The 18,651-nt window shown below is 42.4% G+C and overlaps 1 protein-coding gene across 1 annotated transcript in view; it reads right to left on the reverse strand.

The window, feature by feature from the left end:
* JMY (junction mediating and regulatory protein, p53 cofactor) overlaps positions 1-18,651 on the reverse strand; it is a 105,415-nt gene that overhangs the window by 57,187 nt on the left and 29,577 nt on the right. The gene's annotated exons all lie outside the window — the stretch shown is intronic.

Below are 18,651 nucleotides of genomic sequence, written 5' to 3' on the forward strand. Positions count from 1 at the left end.
TGGCTTAGGTGGTTTTTTTATTCATGCCTTTCAGCCTGAGGGTGTGCCCCAGTAGATGCCAAAAGAAGGGGAGAGGTACAGCTAAAAACTCAGAAGTCTTGCTGGCTTGAAGAATCTGAGGACAGAGTTCAGGACAACCACAGCAGCTAGAAAGCCAGAGGACAATGCTGAAAGGGACACAGCCTAAGAAGAAGGAACTCCAAATTCACATATAAACTCTACTCAAATTTCTGGCTGATCACTGGAACTATACATGCACAGGACAGGTACTAAGCAATCCAGATAAAACAATAAATATTTCATCTGCTGCCTTCTGTTGATTGACATCTGAATCCAATCAACTTGACTGCTGAAAACAAGACTGTAAAAATCAACACTCTGAGGGAACATAACAGAATCCAGAGGCTCTACAATGTATCATTCACAATATCTATTATATAATCCAAGATTAACAGACCTGCAAAGAAATAGGAAAACAAAACTCAGTCATCAAAAAGCAATCAGTGGGGCAGGTGCGGTGGATTAAGCCTATAATCCCAGCACTTTGGGAGGCAAAGGAGGCAGATCACTTGAGGTCAGGAGTTCGGGACCAGCCTTGGCAACATGGTGAAACACCGTTTCTACTAAACATACAAAAATTAGCCAGGTATGGCAGAGCATGCCTGTAGTCCCAGCTACTTGGGAGGCCAAGGCAGGAGAATCACTTGAACCCAGGAGGCAGAGGTTGCAATGAGTTGAGATTGAGATTGTGCCACTGCACTACAGCCTGGGGTGATAGAGCAACTCTGTCTCAAAAAAAAAAAAAAAAAAAAATTAAGAAACTTTTTTTAAAAAAAGCAATCAATGAAGACCAATCACAAGATGAAACAGATATGGATTTAACAGACAAATATTTCAAAGAAGCTATTATAATGCTAACTGGACATAAAAGAAATACACTCATCAAGAATAAACAGGAAATCTCTAAAAATAGAAACTAATTCCAGAACAGAAAAGTCACTATATGGGTATAAAGTATGGCTGTAATTACAGTCAATGAACTTGAAGATAAATAAAGATAAATCATCCAATCTTATAGAAAAAAAAGAAAGCCTCAGGGACTCACGAGGCAATATTAAAAGGTTTTCTCCCACAACCTGAGATGAGGTCTCACTATATTGCCCAGGCTGGTCTCAAACTCTTGGATTCAAGCAATCCTAGTGCCTCAGCCTCTCAAAGTGTTAGGATTCAGGTGTAAGCCATTGTACCTGGCCAAAAGGTCTTAACATAACTGAAGTTCCAGAGAAGAGAAAATGACTCAGAACAAAATATTACAAGAAAAATCCCAAATTTGGTGAAAGAAGAATCTACATATGTATGAAGCTCTAATAGCCTCAAGGGGATAAACGCAGTTACCCACAAGTAGGTTTACCATATTAGAGTCAAACAACTAGAAATCAAAAATAAAAGAGAAATTCCTGAAAACAGCCAGAGAAAAATAACACAGGAGGAACAAGTACACCTGTGAATGCTGACTTCAAACTAGAAACAACAGAGAACAGAAGAGGAAAAAAAAAAACACGACAAAACATGTCAACCCAGAATTCCATTTCCAAGAAAATATCCTTCCTGAACAAAGAAAAAATAAACAGTTAAATTAAGAGAACTCATTACTAGCAGATGGACACCATAAGAAATGTTCTTTAAAATGTGTTCAGATTGAAGGAAAATGATACAGATTTTCATAAAGGTATAAAGATTACTGGAAAGATTACAGGTGCATCTGACTATAATAAATATGAAACCTACAGCATAAAGAACACGGATAGAGATGAATCTATACAGACACATATGAGTTCTTAAGTATAAGATGGGCCGGGCGCAGTGGCTCGTGACTGTAATCCCAGCACTTTGGTAGGCCGAGGCAGGTGGAGGTGGATCACTTGAGGTTGGGAGTTTGAGACCAGCCTGGCCAACATGGCAAAACCCTGTCTCTACTAGAAATACAAAATTTAGCCAAGTGTGGCGGCACATGCCTGCAATCCCAGCTACTCGGGAAGCTGAGGCACAAGAATCACTTGAACTCAGGGAGTTTGAGGTTGTAGTGAGCTATGACTAAGTTACTGCACTCTAACCTGGGAGAAAGAGCAAAGCCCTGTCTCTTAAAAAGAGATGAAGTGGCATAATATTAACTTCAAGTATGGTTTAATCTCTATGGCAACCACTAAAAGAATAATAATTTAAGAAGGTATGCTATAAGCCCTAATATGTTCAAGTTATTAAATTAACCCAAAAGAAATCAGGAAAGGAAGAGGAGAAAAAAGAAGTAAAAACCACAGGCTATTTTCATATATATACTTCTATGTCAAAAAAAAAAAAAAAAGAAAGGAAAAAATAAATAAATAAAAGGAAACCAAAACAGAAGATATAAACAGAAAACAGAGACCTAAATCCAACCTTGTCAAGAATTATATGAAATATAAATGGACTAAACTCTTTAATTTAAAGGTAGAGTTGTTGGAATGGATAAAAAAGGAAGCCACAATTATATGTTGCCTAGAAGAGATGAATATTGAAAACAAAGACACAAATAAGTTGAAAGCAAACAGTAAAGCGTAAGAAGGGTACAGGGACTATATTAATATCAAAGAGTAGACCGTAAGATAGAGTATTACTGGAGATAATGCAGAACTTTTTTTTTTTTTTTTTTTAAAGACAGAGTCTCACTCTATGACGCAGGCTGGAGTGCAGTGGTGTGATCTCAGCTCACTGCAATCTCCACCCCCCGGGTTTAAGCAATTCTCCTGCCTCAGCCTCCCAAGTAGCTGCGATTACAGGTGTGCACCACCAAGTCTCACTAATTCTTTTGTATTTTAGTAGAGACAGGGTTTCACCATGTTGCCCCCAGGGTGGTCTTGGACTCCTGAGCTCAGACAATCCGCCTGCCTCGGCCTCCCAAAGCGCTTAGGATTACAGGCGTGAGCCACTGCGCCCAGCCCAGAACATTTTATTAAGAGTCAATTCATCAGGAAGGCACAACAATAATATGTGTACAACATACTTAATAGAACTTCAAAGTACATTAAGTTATAATGAAAAGAATTTTTAAAAAGAAGGAAGCAAGTTCACAGGGTTGGTGATTTTAACACTCCTCAGTCACAACATCCTCATTAGTATAATGGTGACTAAAAGAAAACGAAACACAAATGTACAAAAAAATTCAGTAGAAACAACAGGTAATCTGAACCGACCTATGCCCACGCAAGCAATTGAATCAATAATTAATACTCTTCCAAAACAGAATGCATCAGGCCCAGATAGGTTCATGGGTAAATTCTACCAGATATTTAAGGGAGAAATTATGCCAGTTCTCTCAAATCTCTTCCAGAAAACAGAAGTAGAGGGAATACTTACTAACTCATTTTATGAGGCCAACTTTAGCCTAATAGCAAAAACAGACAAACATTACAAAAAAGAAAAAACTACAGGCTGAGCATGGTGGCTCGCACCTGTAACCCCAGCACTTTGGAAAGCCTAGACGGGAGAATCACTTGAACTCAGGAATTCAAGGCCAGCCTGAGCAACATAGTGAGACTCTCTTAAATACCCAGGTGTGGTGGGAGACTTGCTTGACCCTGTGAAGTCAAGGCTGCAGTGAGTCCTGATCGTGCCACTGCCCTCCAGCCTGGGCAACAGAGCGAGGCCCTGTCTTAAAAAAACTACAGACTGACATCTCCCATTAGCACCAACACAAAAATCCTCCACAAAATATTTAGCAATTCCAACAATATGTAAAAAGAATTATATACCACAACTGAATGTGATTTATTCCAAGTATACAAAAGGCTAGTTCAACATTCAATAATCAATTAATGTCATCTATTACAAAAACAGGCTAAACAAGAAAAATCACATGATCATATCAACAGATGCAGAAAATGCATTTCACAAAATCCAACACTCAATTTATAAAACTCTCAGCAAACTAGGAATGGAAAACCTCCTTTACCTTGATAAAAAACCTTGAGCTAACATGATACCTAATGGTGAGAAAGTATTTATATATATATAAAATACATATGATATATATATTAGATATAAATATATATAAAACACATATTTTTATATATAAATAGAAATATTTATATAAATGTATTTATATAAACATATATAAATTTATATATATATAGTGGTGTTCTCACTATGATGAGGCAAAAGGCAAGGATGTCCCCTTTACTACTCCTATTTAACATAGTACTGAAAGTCCTAACTAATACAATAACAAAAGAAAAGGAAATTCAAAATGTGTAGACTGGGAAGAAGGAAGTAAAACTGTTACTGCTTGCAGATGACATATTTGTCCATGTAGAAAATGAACTCACATACACATACCCACTCACCCCTCCAGGCCAGGTGCAGTGGCTCATGTCTGGCAATCTCAGCACTCTGGGAGGCAGAGGCAGGAGAATCACTTCAGCCCAGCAGTTCAAGACCAACCTGGGCAACATAGTAGGACATCATGTATACAAAAAAATTTTTTTTAATTAGCTGGACATGGCAGCATGTGCCTGTAGTCCTCATGGTAGCACATGTCTGCAGTCCTATCTATGGCAGAGGCTGAGGCAGGAATACTTGAACCTAGGAGTTCAAGGTTGCAGTGAGCTATGATTGGGCCACTGCACTCCAGCCTGGGTGACAGGGCAATACTCTGTCTCTTGAAAAATAAATAAATAAATAATAAAACACATTAATTAATTTCAAAAAAAATTCCAAATGTTATTTCTATTAGCACACCAAAAATTAGGTATAAATCTAACAATATATCTACAAGATCTATACCAAGAAAGTTATAAAACTCTGATGAAGGAAATCAAAGTAGATCTAAGGAAATATTCCATGTGTATGCATAGGAAGACTCAATACTGACAAGGTATTAGTTTTTCCTAACTTGATCTTTAAATTCAATGCAATCCTAATCAAAATCTCTGCAAGTTATTTTGTGGGTATCAAAAAATAAATTCTAAAGTTTATACAGAGGTGAAAAGACTCACAATAGCTAACACAATATTGAAGAATGTTGAAGGTCTGACACTACTCAACCTCTTTTAGATACTATAAAGCTACAGTAGTCAAGACAGTAGGATATCTGTGAAAGAACAGGCAAGTAGACCAATAGAACAGAGTCCAAAAATAAATCCACACAAATACAGTTAACTGATCTTTTGACAGAGAGCAAAGACAATTCAATAGAAGAGTCTTAAAAAAGAATCTAGACACAGACCTTGCACTCTTCAAAAAAATTAACTCAAAATGGATCATGGAATTAAATGTGAAACTCGGAACTATAAAATTTCTAGAAGATAACATGGAAGAAAATCCAGCTGACCTTGCCTTTGGCACTGACTTTAGATATGACACCAAAAACACAATCCATTAAAAAATTGGTAAGTGGGACTTCATTTAACTTCTGCTCTGCACAAGACACTATTAAGAATGAAAAGACAGGCTACAGATGGAGAGAAAACATTTGCACAAGACATATGATAAAAGACTGTTACCAAAAATATACAAAGAGTTCCTGAAGCTCAACAGTAAAAAAAGAGACCCAGTTTACAAATGGGAAAATATCTCATTAAAAATATACAGATGACAAATAAGCATATGAAAAGATGCTCAACATCATATAGCATTAGGGAATTATAAATTAAAATGAGATACCAATACATACCTATTAAAATAGTGAAAATCCAAAACCCCGATATCACAAAATGCTAGAGAGGATGTGGAACAACCAGAACTCATTCACTGTTGATGGAAATGAAAAATTGTACAGCTACATTGGGAGACACTGTAACAGTCTTATTTTTTATTTACTTTGATAAATGACTGAGAGACAGACAGTCAGGATCTCATTCTGTTGCCCAGGCTGGAGTGCAGTGGCACATTCATAACTCCCTGCAGCCTGGAACTCCTGGCTCTAGTGATCTTCCTACTGTAGCCTCCTGAGGAGCTGAAACTACAGGTGTGCACCACCACACCCATTAATTTTTTAAAGTTTTTGTAGCGATGGGGTCTCACTATGTGCCTCAGGCTCATCTTGAACTCCTGGCTTCAATCAATCTTCCCACCTCAGTCTCTCCCAAAGTCTTTGTATTACAGGCATGAGCCACTATGTGCAGTCCACTCTGACAGTTTCTTAGAAAACTACACATACCTTACCACCTAATCTAGCAATCATGGATCATTAATATTTATCCAAATGAGTTGGAAACCTTTTTTTTTTTTTTGAGACAGAGTCTCACTCTGTCACCCAGGCTGGAGTGCAGTGGCCGGATCTCAGCTCACTGCAAGCTCCGCCTCCCGGGTTCACGCCATTCTCCTGCCTCAGCCTCCTGAGTAGCTGGGACTACAGGAGCTCGCCACCTCGCCCGGCTAGTTTTCTTTTTTGCATTTTTTAGTAGAGACGATGTTTCACCGTGTTAGCCAGGATGGTCTCAATCTCCTGACCTCGTGATCTGCCCGTCTCAGCCTCCCAAAGTGCTGGGATGACAGGCTTGAGCCACCGTGCCTGGCTGGAAACCTTTATCCATACAAAAACCTGCACACTAAAGTTTATAGCAGCTTAAACTGCCAAAACATGAATGCAACCAAGATGTCTTTCAACAGGTAAATGGATAAGCAAATTGTAGTACATCCATACAATGAAATGTTCAGCAAGAAAAAGAAATGAGCCGGGTGGGCACTGTGGCCCAGGCCTGTAATTCCAGCACTTCATGAGGGCAAGGCATGAGGATTGCTTGACCCTGGGAGTTTGAGACCAGCCTAGGCAACACAAGGAGATCCCATCTCTATAAATATTACTTTTTAAAAGGGAAAAGAAATGAACTATCAAGTCACAAAAAGATAAGAACACTTTATTTGTATATTGCTAACTGAAGTTAACTAATCTGAAAAGGCTATATATTATATGATTCCAACTACATAACATCCTGGAAATGTCAAACTACACAGAGTAAAAAAATCACTGGTTGCCAGAGGCTGAGGAGAGATGGAGCACTCCAATGAACAGATGGAGCACACCAATGAACAGATGGGGATTTTCAGAGCAGTTAAACTATTTTGTATGATATTATAATGGTGCATACAGGACAGTAGGACATTATGCATTTGTCAAAATGCAGAAACTCTAGGGTTCTACATTTTATAAAAAAGGAAAACAAACCCAGAACTGTACAAAAAATTAATTTTAATATAAACTATGGATTATTCAATAATGTATTGATACTGGTTCATAAATTATAATAAATGTACCACACCAATGCAAAATGTTAATAATAGGGAAGACTGAGGGCAGGAGAGAGGGATTAAGTATGGAATCTCTGTACTATCTGCTCAATTTTTCTGTAAACGTAAAACTGATGTAAAAACTTAAGTCTATTAATTTTTAAAAACAGATGACACAAGCCTAAAGACATAATGTTATATTTCATAGTATGTGTTAAACTATTATAAAAGTAAAACAAAGAAATTATTCAAAATAAAGCCATAATAACCAATTAACACTGATTTTCATACCTGCTGGCACCTATTTTTTATAACCTGATCAAAGCTATGCCTGTCCACTTTGTTAGCAGGTGGTTTTTTGGTTGGTTCTATTATTTGTTTTTAATAGAGTCACCTAGAGCAAAAAGAAGCAATTCAAACATCATTTGGTGAAGAGAAGTTATTAACGGATACAAAAATACAGTTAGAAGGAATATATTCTGGTATTCAACAGTAGTAGGAAAAATTATAGTTAACAGTAATTTATTGTTTATTTCAAAACAGTTGGAAGAACTGTAATGTACCCAACACGAAAAGATGATAAATTGTTGAGGTGACTGATATCGCAATTATCCTGACTTGATCATTACACACTGTATACGCATATCAAAATATCACATGTACCACCTAAATATGTACAACTATATCAATTAAGAATACAAAACGCCCCTTGAACATTGGTCATTCAACAAGTATTAATACATGATTTACATACTTAGTCAAGAAAGAACTATATTTGTGGACTGCCCACTCTGTGCCCAGCATTGATTTATCTGACAAAAACTTCTGTGATTCTACTACTAGGTAGACATTCTACCAGACACTAAGGACACAATGCAGCACATTCTAACAAGCAGTGAGCCCATCTACAGAGTGGGAAAACAGAACATTGCATGTGGTCAATCTGTCCTGTTTAGTCTACAGAGTTCAATTCATCTAACTAAACGACCATATCAAAGCAACGGTACCTTGCTACTCAAAGTATGGTCTGGGACCAGCAACACTGGTATCACCTAGGAACTTGTTACAAATGAAACCAGAACCTCACTTTTAGATCTACAGAATGGGAATCTGAATTGTAGTAAGACTGCCAAGTGGCAAGTGTACACATTAAACTTTGAGAAGCACTGCTATCATAAATATCTTAATATCCCCATATTAACCATCAGTTAGTGAGGCAAGTATCTCTGTGAAGTTACATAAATTATGTAGTCAATTTACTTATCTATAAAATTAAAACAGGTAACTTTTTTTTGAATCGAAAACAGCTTTTTGGCGAAGCACGGTAGCTCACGCCTGTAATCCCAGCACTTTCAGAGGCTGAGGTGGGAGGATCACAAGGTTAGGAGATCGAGACCATCCTGGTTAACACGGTGAAACAAAACTCTACTAAAAATACAAAAAATTAGCCGAGCGTGGTGGCAGGCGCCTGTAGTCCCAGCTACTCGGAGGCTGAGGTAGGAGAATGGTGTGAACCCGGGAGGTGGAGCTTGCAGTGTGCCGAGATTGCACCACTCACTCCAGCCTGGGTGACAGTGACAGTGCAAGACTCCATCTCAAAAAAATAAATAAATAAAATAAAACAAAACAATTTTTCCACTTTCTCTCACTTCATTTACTGTCATTCTGTGTTAGATCAATGACTACTATTTAAACTAAAATTGAGCCAAAACTCATTTCTTATGGTTCAGTTCCTCTACTGAAGCATTTTTAGTTATTCTAAGAAAAAACACTGTTATTACTGAATCACAGAATGATCTTCAGCATTAGAAGGCAGGCACAGAGTGACAAAATCAGCCTAGTCTCTTCTCCAGCACTGGCCAGGGTCTTATCTCCAGTGAATGGGTCATTCAACAAAGTTGGCCTTAATGCAATGGCCATTAAAATTGCATTAACTCTTTTCATTCTGAAGAGATACTATTTGCTTTTAAAAATCATGATTTATGCCACGTGCAGTGGTTCACACCTGTAATTCTAGCACTTTGGCAGGCTGAGGTGGGAGGATCACTTGAGCTCAGGAGTTCAAGACCAGCCTGGGCAATATAGTGAGACCTCATCTCTACAAAAAAAGATTAAAAATTATGGCCAGGTGAAGTGGCTCACACCTGTAATCCCAGCACTCTGGGAGGCTGAGGCCAGCGGATTGCTTAAGCCCAGGAGTTCGAAACCAGCCTGGGTAACATAGCGAAACCCCGTCTCTACTAAAAATACAAAAAATTAGCCACGCATGGTGGCACACGGCTGTAGTCCCAGGTACTCAGGAGGCTGAGGTGAAAGAACGACCTGAGCCTGGGAGGGCCAGGCTGCAGTGAGCCAAGATCATGTCACTGGACTCCACCCTGGGCACCCAGAGTGAGACCCTGTCTTTAAAAAAAAAAAAAACAAAAAGGCCAGGCACGGTGGCTCACGCCTGTAATCCCAGCACTTCGGGAGGCTGAGGCAGGCTGATTACCTGAGGTCGGCAGATTACCTGAGGTCAGGAGTTTGAGACCAGCCTGGCCAACATGGTGAAACCCCGTCTCTACTAATTAGCCGGGTGTAGTGGCAGGCACCTGTAATCCCAACTACTCAGGAGGCTGAGGAAGGAGAACTGCTTGAACCCAGGAGGTGGAGGTTGCAGTGAGCCCAGATCGTACCACTGCACTCCAGCCTGTGCGACGAGAGTGAAACTTTGTTTCAAAAAAAAAAAAGACGCCCATGGTGGCACACATCCAGACGCCAAAGTAGGAGGTTGAGGCTGCAGTAAGCCATGATTACACCGGTCTAATCCAGTCCAGGCAAAAAGACCTCATCTCTATAAAAAAAATTTAGTGGTCACAATCTCAGCACTTTGGATCACCTTGGGGTCAGGAGTTCAAGACCAGCCTGGGAAACATGGTGAAATCCCATCTCCACAAAAAATTGAAAAATCAGCCAGGCATAGTGGCACACACCTGTTGACCCAGCTACTCAGGAAGTTGAGGCTGGAGGATCACTTGAGCCCAGGAGATGGAGGTTGCAGTGAGCTGAGATCACGCTACTGCATTCTAGTCTGGGTGACAGAGCACAGGCCTGAAAAGGAAAAAAAAAAAAAAAAAAAAAAAAAAAAAAAAAAAAATCAAAAAACCTGTTCGTAACAAAGACTGTGCATACTCAAGGATACTTGGGTCTGAGTCTTCTCGGCAGCTGTCCTTACTTTGGCCCAAGTAAACTCTTCAAATTATATTTTGTGCCTCAGCCTCTTCCTTTTAGGTTAACAAAGGTAATAATTCCCTCCTTCCAAGAATATGTACATACAAAGAAGCCCTTTATCTTATACTTCACTTGAAAATGAACACTTTCTTCCAGATAATGGTTTTCTACCAGGTTTCAGGAATAGCAAAATTGTTAAAAGAATGAAGGGGAAAAATGGTGCCAACATCTTTCAATAGTTAAAATCCCCCTGAGTCATTTACAAGTGATCATATGCCACAATTCAACAGTAAGAGAACCTCAAACACTAGGCTTCTTTGGGCTCTTCTTACAGGGTCAATAAAGTAAATGTAATACAAAGTTTAGATACTATTTTCTGCCAACACAAAAACATCAAATCATTATATGATTATTAATTAGTCACAATACCACTCTACACAAATATGTGCAATAACTGAGGACAGAAAATCAGTTATTCTACCCAAACATTAACATTTTCATCAATTATTTCCAACATGCTTTTTGTCCTCAGACAGAATAATACTTTACAAAGCTATTATGCCACAACTAAACTTAATACTCTTGCAGAGAAGCCCAGGGCATCTCACCTAACACTATTAATTTATTAATCTGCCTTTTTTCCTATAAAGTTTCATGTCTTTCCAATACTAGATTACCTTAAAAACAATTATAATTTCAATTGGTCAATCTACTTTAATCTAAGTATTGGCAAATAATCTTAAAATACAGGGAATGCACTTTATAACTTCATTTCAAAAGATGCAATTTACTAAGCAGTAGACTTTACTGTAAACCATTTTCTATAATTCATGACAAAAGAATTCAACAGGTGAAAACATAATCACTAACCTGATATAATTATAAAACTTAATTTTTGATTTTGCTAACTAAAAACTGACAAAGTCCAGGGAATAAATAAACTGAGCTATGGGCATTTGCAGGTTATAAACTGCAAAATGTGCAAGGTGCTATAAATCATGCATATAAAAGACTAAAAGGATTGTAAAGAAAGTTGAATTATTTAGGATTAAGGATAGTTGGGATGAAGAGGGAAGACCTTAATTTAAAATGCAGAAGATGCACCTAAAATGTGAAAGATGCAGGTTTGCTAAATTTGAGAAGATTCACTGAGAGCTACAATGAATAAGAATGCAGATGGAGAATACAACTGCAAAGGGTTTCAGAAGGGCTGAAGCTTAACCAACACAACATAAAAACGGCCACAGCAGGATTCAGCAGAAAGGAAGGACAAAGAGCAGCGGCCTGGAAAGTAAAGCTTTGATAATTTCTGCTTCAAAATCTGACGTATCTCTTGTACGATTTTAGAAAATGATTTTGCTCTATTGATTCATTTAAGAGACATGAAGCAGAGGTTGGGTGTGGTGGCTCATGCCTGTAATCCCAGCACTTTGGGAGGTCTAGGTGGGCGGATCACTTGAGGCCAGGAATTCAAGAGCAGCTTGGCCAACATGGTGAAACCCTGTCTCTACTAAAAATACAAAAATTAGCCAGGCGTGGTAGTGCACACCTGTAATCTCAGCAGGTTTATTTGCCAAAGTTAAGGAAATGTGCCCGGAGGACAGGTCTACGCCTTTCTCTGAAGATAATTTTGAGAGCTCCAAATGTAAAGGGGAAAGGGCAGGTTACTGAGAAGTAAACAATTTTCATGTAAGGACGGTTAGGGAAAATAGTCATTCATGCCTTTGTCTGGCCCAGTGAATCTGCACTTTTTTTACTTTTTAAGGGAACATTTTAGTTATTTATTTTTTTAGAGACAGCCTCTCGCTTTGTCACCCATGCTGGAGTACAGTGGCTCCATCATGGCTCATTATAACCTCAATCTCCTGGGTTTAAGTGATCTTCCTGCCTCAGTCTCCTGAGTAGCTGGGACTACAGGCATGTGCCACCACACCTGGCTAATTTATTATTATTATTATTATTATTTTTGTAGAGATGGCACTTTTACATAAGATAACACAGACGAAATGGGGCAGGAGAACAATCAGATATGCATTTGTGTCTGGTGGGCAGGGGGGTGACTGCACCTGTAAGGATATGCTATCAATTTACATTGCCATAGTGAAATTTTAGCAGAAAAACCTCAGGGTAAAGATCTTGGAGCTCACTATGAAATCTGCTTGTGGGCAAAATACAGGGACGCATGTAGCTTTTCATCTTGTAGCCATCTTACTTGGGAACCAAAAGGGACAGGTTTGTGTGACCCAGTTCCCAACTTAACTTTTCCCTTTGGCTTAATGAGTTTGGGGTCCCTAGATTTATTTTCCTGTCATAAAATCTCTAAGTAATATCTTCACCATTAATTATTAAAACATGCAAATAATTACTGTGAAAGGGAGTGACTTAGGATAGTCGGATGGAGGGAGCCTACCCTAGCAATGATACTGCATCTGCGGCCCTGGGAACTGCCTTTAGGTCCATTTGGTCTGTTTCCCCTACTGACAAATAAGGACAAGTGCCTTACATTTCCACATTTACTGCCCATCTCTGTTCTTGCTTTGTAAAACTACTGAATCATTTTAAAATTATTCCTGCTAACTATTACTTGTTGATACTAAAATCTGAGAAAAAAATATGACTCAAGGGACATAAAATCAAAAAAGAAAAAAAATCTGGGGCCAGGTGTGGTCACTCACGCCTGTAATACCAGCACTTTGGGAGGCCAACGTGGGTGGATCACTTGAGCTCAAGAGTTTGAGACCAGACTGGGCAAAATGGTGAAAACCTATCTCTACAAAAAAACCCCACAAAAATCAGTTGGGTATGGTGATTCATGCCCATAGTCCCAGTTATTCAGGAGGCTGAGGTGGGAGGATCGCTTGCTCCCAGGAGGCTGAGGCTGTAGTGAGGCAAGATCAAGCCACTCATGGCAGTGGCGGGCCATCTAGAGTGACTGCTGCCATCACATCAGCTGCAGTGGAGAGGCATGAGCGGTAGTGGCAAAAGCGGCTGTGGGAGCAGCAGTGGTGGCAGTGGGTTCCCCGTGCCCCATGTCCCAGGGGCACCCGACTGAGCCACCCGACTGAGCCACCCCTACCCTCACAGGGCCAGGCAGGAACCATTCCCAGGCCCGGAGTCTCCGCCACAGCCACAGCCTTGCTCCCTGCCCCATCTTAAGGGTCTGCAAGCACCTGGCTGAAGGGTACAGCTGGGACTTGTGAGGCCAACTCCGAGTGCGTCAGGTTCATTTGTGTGGCGCTGGCCAGGGCCACCATGCCACCTGTACCTCGCCCATTGTCCTGGGAGCCACTGCAATGGGGCCAGGCTGAGTTGCCTGCCAGCAGGGTAGCAGTAAAGTCAGGCACTGAGGGGCAGGCAGAGAGGCGCCTTGAGGCAGAGGTGGGCCCACGGTGTGCATATGCCACGCTCCACGGAGCCAGTGGGAGCCAGGGGTATGCAGGAGTCTCACCCTCCCAGGGCCTACAGCTGCTCAAGTTACAGCTGCAGATCCAGGCATCTCCGCACTCTCGAGGGCCTGGAAAGGCCCCATTTTGCCCCTGCAGGCTCGGAGGTGTCTGCTCCCACTGCCTGGCCTCTTCTCACTGTCAGCGCCTGTTCCACTCACAGGGCAAAGTTGAGGCCAACCCCAGGTCTGTCACAACCCGGCTGCGTGTGCACACACTCGGGGCAGTGCTGACATACCAGCCCCCAGCCAACAAGCACAGAAGGGATGCCAAGGGGGTGCTGGGGGCAGCTCATCGCTGGCCCACAGACACTCCTTGGCACAAAAAGCCTGGGCACCATAAACGGCAGCAGGAGGCAGACAAGCTCCTAGGCATGAGTGGGTGAGTCCTTGGTGAAGCACCACCTTCAAGTCAGGGAGGGCCTGAAGCCTGGGTGTCAGACTGCTGATCCTGCCAACTGGGGTGGGAACTTGTGGTGCCTTTTCCAGGCACCCGCCATGTTTGCCCATGGACCATTCCACATGCACTTCCTCCCCTGAGGCCCATAAAAGCCTCAGATTCAGCCAGGTGATGGGAGACCAGCTGCAGAGAGGAGCTGCCCACCCCAGGTCTCCTCTCTGCTAGGGCTGAAGAGATGACCAGACAACCAGCTGCAGAGATGAACTACCCTCTCTGCTGAGAGCTAGACACTCATCGGGATGAACTCCCTAGCAGAGAAAAGCTACCCTCCCTACTGAGAGCTAAAGAACTGATGGGACAACCAGCTGCAGAGATGAGCTACCCTCTTTGCTGAAAGCTGAACACTCATTGGGACACGCTGGCTACAGAGAGAAGCTGCCCACTACAGGTCTCCTCTGAGTTCTTCTATTGCTCAATAAAGCTCCTCTTTGTCTTGCTCACTCTCATCTTGTCTCTTATCTGTGTACTTCATTCTTACTGGACGCAGAACAAGAACTCAAGACCCAGTGAATAGCACGGCTAAAAGAGCTATAACACAAACAGGGCTGAAACACCCTTGCCCACAATGTTACAGGCAACAAGAGAAGAGGATAGAAGAGCTGTGGCCCTTTGGGGACCCCAGACCTAGGAAATCCCCAAGCCAGAGCTGTGATACCCTTTTTAAGGCTCTGCAGTTCCTGGAGTCTCCAAGCTTCCAGGCACCACACTGCGTTCCCTGGTGTCAGCCGTGGAAGCTGCTAATTATATCCCTGGTTCAGTCGCAGCCTCACAGGAGCTGGTGCCAGTACTGGCACCTGGAGCTGCCCACCCCACCACAGCCAGAGTGCCTGGTTGTACGCAGTGGCCAGACCCCACGCTCACTAACATACCCCTCACAGCTCCATGACTGGCTCTCCCTTGGCAAGTGTGAGACTCAGACTGGTAGCAGGAGCTGAGCACAGCCTGCCAGGCTGAGCGGGTAGAATGAGCCTAGCAGGTCAGAGCAAAACTCAGGCAAAGGCACCACTGGTCACAGAAGTTTCTGGCTAGTGAGGTGACACCCCAAGGATCCCATAACACCACTGTACTCCAGCCAGAAGGAGACCCTGTCTAAAAAAAAAAAAAAAAAACGAAAAAGCCCTAATATCGGAATTTAGAAAGTAATGCTCCAAACTGGTATTTTTCTTTTCGTTCAAAGACAAATATTGTACAAACTGATATTTAAAATGATTTTCAGATTCTTTGCTTTGTAGATAAGTAGTAAATTCGATTGACTGCATTCTACTCCTGGGAAAATACACACCTCTCATTAAAATGTACAAACACACTCTGTACATACATGTTATATATAAAAACCAAACCAAAGGCAGGGCACAGCGGCTCATGCCTGTAATCCCAGCACTTTGGGAGGCTGAGGCGGGCGGATCACTTGAGGTTAGGAGTTCAAGACCAGCCTGGCCAAAGTGGTAAAACCCTGTCTCTACTAAAAATACAAAATTAGCCAGGTGTTGGGGTGCATGCCTATAATCCCAGCTACTCAGAAGGCTGAGGCAGGAGAATTGTTTGAACCCAGGAGGCGGAAATTGCAGTGAGTTGAGATTGCACCACTGCACTCCAGCCTGGGCAACAAAAGTGAGACTCCGTCTCAAAAAAAAAAAAAGAAAGAAAATCTGTCTTCATCTCTTAGGGACTTACAATGCACTTTAAGGGGCACAAGTGGTCCATAAAGAGAAAAACCAGGGTGGCAATTACGGATGATATCAGCTGCCAACATAAAGCCTCTTTGATTTCTGAATTTCTAACACAATTTCTGATTTTTCCTTGTTTCTTTGAGACAGGGTCACACTGCTGCCCACGCTACCATGCAGTGGTGCAGTCATGGCCTACTGCAGCCTCAACTTTCTCAGTTTCAGGTGATCCTCCCACCCTAGCCTCACCACGCCCGGCAAATTTTTGTAGTTTTTGTAGAGACAAGGTTTCACCATGTTTACCACGCTGCTCTCGAACTCTTGGACTCAAGCAATCTGCTCACCTCAGCCTCCCAAAGTACCAGGATCACAGACATGAGCCACCATATCCAGCCACTGATTTCTTACAGTGGTCAGAAATGACTTTCTATAGGAGGGGGACCTGATCTGGCTCCACCTAGAAAGAAGTATGGAACTTAGCCAGGCATGGTAGCTCACACCTGTAATCACGGCTACTTGGGAGGCTGAGGTAGGAGAATTGCTTAAACCTGGGAGGTAAAGGTTGCAGTGAGCCGAGATTGCACCACTGCACTCCAGCCTGGGTGACAGAGTGAGTGAGACTCCGTCTCAAATAATAATAATAATAATAAAATAAATGTGGAACTTAAGATAACCCCCCCCCCACAAAAAAAAAAGGCAGTGCAGTGGTGATGGTGTGTATAATGGAGCAAAAATAGGACTGTGTATAGTCACCTCAGCAAATAATGGGATTTAAAAGGCTTGGCTATGGCTGGGCCTGGTGGCTCATGCCTGTAATCTCAGCTAGCTACTAGGGAGGCTGAAGTGGGAGGATGGCTTGAGCTCAAGAGTTTGAGACTACAGTGAACTATGATCGCAACCCTAGGTGATGGAGAACCTGTCGAGCAAGAAAGAAATGAAAGGAAGGGTGGGGGAGGGAGGAAGGCAGGAAGGTCAGCACAATGGGAACAGGCACAGAAAGAAAGAAAAAAGGACAGGTGCAGTGGCTCAGGCCTGTAATCCCAGCACTTTTGGAGGTCAAAAAGGAACAAGCACTTGAGGCCAACAGTTCGAGACCAGCCTGGACAACATAGTTAGACTATATCCCCCCCCAAAAATTTTTAAGTTAGCTAAGGGGAATAAGACAGAGCAAGATGACGCGAATTACCTTTTACGGGACTCAGCACATTCTCATCTGTGGTAGCTATGGGGCGGGGCAAGACTACTTCTGCCTGATTCCTGGTACCAGGTTAGCTACCAGGTCAGTCACAGGGGTGCAGAGAACACCAAGAGGGCTTGTGGGGTCCCTGATTTCAGGACTTGACTCTTGGATGGCATTTCTGAACCTGCCCTGGGCTACAGGAGAAGCTACTGCCCTGAAGGGTGGTTGAAAGGTGAGTCCCAGGACAGGCAACATTCACCACAAACTGACTCTTAAGTCGAGCCCTTGGGCCCGAAGGGAACACCAGCAGCAGTCTGCCAGTACTCCCCCTGGGCTTGTTGCTCTGGGATTAGGTTCCTCTGCCATTGGGAAGGGGAGGGAAGAGTGGGAAGGACTCCACCTTGTGGCGTGAGTGCCAGCTCAGCTGCCATACAACAGAACACCAGGTAGACTTCTAAGGTTTCTGATTCTAGTCCCTGGCTTCCAGAAAGGATCCACCAGGGACCTGGGGGAATTCATCCCTCTGAAGGGAAGGGCAGAGGCCTGGCTGGCTGGCTTTGCCATTTGCTCATCGTAGAGCCCTAGGGCCTCGAATGAACGTAGGCGGTAGCCAGGGAGTGGTTATAGCAGGCCATGGATGAGACCCAGTGCTGTGCTGGCTTCAGGTCTGACTCAGCACAGTCCCAGTGGTGGTGGCCACAGGAGTGCTTGTGTCCCTCCACCCCCAGGTCTAGATGGCTCAGAACAGAGAGAGAGACTCTGTTGTTAAGGAGAAAGTAAGGGAAGAGAACAAGAGTCTTTGCCTGGTAATCCAGTGAATTCTTTCACATCTTGACCAAGACCATCAAGGTGGTACCTCTATGAGTCTGCAACAACCACAGCAATATTGAGCTTGGGGTATCCCCTAAAACAGATACAGCCTACATCACAACACCCGAGTCCTTTTGAATATGTGGAAAGCCTTCCCAAGAAGGACGGGTACAAACAAGCCCAGACAGTGCAGACCACAGTAAATACCTAACTCTTCAATGCTCAGACACAGATGAACATCTACAAGTACCAAGATGTTCTAGAAAAACATGACATCACTAAATAAACTATTAATAAATAAGCCACCAGGAACCAATCCTATAGAAACAGAGATATGTGGCCAGGTGCAGTGGCACACTCTTGTAATACCAGAACTTTGGGAGGCCAAGGGAGGCTGATCACTTGAGGTCAGGAGTTCCAGACCAGCCTGGCCAACATGGCAAAACCAGCCTCTACTAAAAATACAAAAATTAGCCAGGCATGGTGGTGCGCGCCTGCAATCCCAGCTACTCAGGAGGCAGAGGCAGGAGAATCCCTTGAACCTAGGAGGTGGAAGTTGCAGTGAGCCGAGATGGCACCACTGCAAGACTGTCTCAAAAAAAAATAATAATTAACTCGA

The sequence above is a fragment of the Colobus angolensis genome, unplaced genomic scaffold (genome assembly GCF_000951035.1).
Source record: "Colobus angolensis palliatus isolate OR3802 unplaced genomic scaffold, Cang.pa_1.0 Scaffold49, whole genome shotgun sequence".
NCBI classification, from domain to species: Eukaryota; Metazoa; Chordata; class Mammalia; order Primates; family Cercopithecidae; genus Colobus; species Colobus angolensis.